Genomic DNA, 2,290 nt, shown 5'->3' with positions numbered 1-2,290 from the left:
GCTCAGTCGTGTCTGACTCCCAGCGACCCCATGGACTGCAGCCCACCAGGCTCCTCCATCCATGGGATTCTCCAGGCAAGAGTGCTGGAGTGGGGTGCCATTGCCTTCTAGTCTTTATCTATTTCCAAGTTCCACATTGATCCCTCCCCCCACTTTCCACTTTCATAACCATAAGCTTTTCTTCCATGCCTCTAGGAGTTTATTTCTGTTCTGTTGCTAAGCTAGTTTGTAGCATTGCTTTTAGATTCCACATGTAAGTGATATCATGCGGTATTTGTCTTCCTCTTCCTGACATCACTTAGTATGATACACTCTAAATTTATCAATATTGATATAAGTGGCATTATTTCACTCTATTTTTATGACAACAGTATTTCATCATGTACACACACCACATCTTTATCTGTCCATCCCTCAGCGGGCAGGTGTCTTCCATGTCTTGGCTACTGTTAATAGTGCTTCTATTGTTAACAGTGCTTCTATTGTTAATAGTGCTTCTATTGTTAATAGCGCTTCTATGAACCTTTAGGTTCATGTATTTTTTTGAATTGCTGTTCTCCATATGTGTGCTCAGAAGTGGAATTGCTGGATCATATGGAAACTTTAGCTTGTACAGGAACCTCCATACTGTTTTCCATAGCGGTGATGGCGATTCAGTCGCTAAGTCGTGCCCGACTCTTGCGACCCCATAGTGGCAGCAGCAAATTATATTTCCACCAACAGAGGGGGATTTCCTCTTCTTCATACCCTCTCTGGCATATACTATTTGTAGACTTTTAAAATGATAGTCATTCTGAACAGTGGGAAGTGATATCTTACTGTAGTTTTGATTTGCATTTCTCTAATAATTATCAAAGTTGTGCATCTTTTTATATGCTTATTGGCCATTTGTATGTCTTTTTGAAGAAATGTCTATTTAGATCTTCTGCTCATTTTTTGACTGGGAGCAGACTTCCCCTAAATATACACATATTCCATTCACTCAACTTCTCAAGTGTTTATTTAAGCATCATTCTTACACAAGGCCACCTGACAACTTTAATCAAAATTTAGGCTCCATCCTGGCTATGTCCTCTTTTTCATTTTAATATTGCTCAACAACATCAATAATACTATACAGCTCACTTTTCATTCTGCAAATTTTCTGTATTTTCTCTAAGCCTCATGAAGAATGAGTCTTGGTTGTTAAAAAGCCAATGCATGTTTAATTTCTTCAATGAATCACTTATGTAATATTTATCAGCCATTCTTTTTTGTAACTTTTACTCTGCTAGCACTACAGAAAAACTGTGAATGTACTATACATTATCTGGTTTATAAAAATAAGTGTTTTAAGGAAGAGACACATAATAGGCCACACATAAGAACACGCGGGAACGGCAGATGAGGGCCTGAAACAAGGCATGGGTGAATATCTGAGCAGAGATTAGTCATCTGTTAATGATATATTTTGTTTCAAAGTAATGAATAGTTTTCTTTATTTCTATGCTTCTCATACATCAATTCTTGTTCATCCAATAGAGGTAAATTTACAAGGCTTAAACAACACCAATAGTGGTATGCATTCACTAATAGATTGCCCATTGTTAACATATCCTAGAGTAAATTTTAAATAGTATATTTGCACATATTTTCCAATTTATAGACAGGGCATTTTCACCTCTTTGTTCTTCAAACTGTAGATCATTGGATTCAGCATGGGTATTGCTGCTAACCACTTCAATATTCTTGCCTTGAGAACCCCATGAACAGTATGAAAAGGCAAAAAGATAGGATACTGAAAGAGAAACTCCCCAGGTCAATAGGTCCCCAATATGCTACTGGAGATCAGTGGAGAAATAACTCCAGAAAGAATGAAGGGATGGAGCCAAAGCAAAAAGAATACCCAGCTGTGGATGTGACTGGTGATAGAAGCAAGGTCTGATGCTGTAAAGAGCAATATTGCATAGGAACCTGGAATGTCAGGTCCATGAATCAAGGCAAATTGGAAGTGGTCAAACAAGAGATGGCAAGAGTAAATGTTGACATTCTAGGAATCAGCGAACTGAAATGGACTGGAATGGGTGAATTTAACTCAAATGACCATTATATTTACTACTGTGGGCAGGAATCCCTCAGAAGAAATGGACTAGCCATCATGGTCAACCAAAGAGTCTTAAATGCAGTACTTGGATGCAATCTCAAAAACGACAGAATGATCTCTGTTCATTTCCAAGGCAAACCATTCAATATCACAGTAATCCAAGTCTATGCCCCAACCAGTAATGCTGAAGAAGCTGAAGTCGAACGG

General features: G+C 38.3%; 1 pseudogene; it reads right to left on the bottom strand.

Moving 5' to 3' along the window:
- Positions 1–1,586: 1,586 nt before the first annotated feature.
- Positions 1,587–2,290, bottom strand: part of LOC104988286 — a 4,238-nt pseudogene continuing 3,534 nt past the window's right edge.

The sequence above is a fragment of the Bison bison genome, unplaced genomic scaffold (assembly GCF_000754665.1).
Source record: "Bison bison bison isolate TAMUID 2011002044 unplaced genomic scaffold, Bison_UMD1.0 scf7180017846412, whole genome shotgun sequence".
NCBI lineage: Eukaryota > Metazoa > Chordata > Mammalia > Artiodactyla > Bovidae > Bison > Bison bison.
Note: the sequence above shows the minus strand (reverse complement) of the source record. Positions and strands in the feature narration are given on the sequence as shown.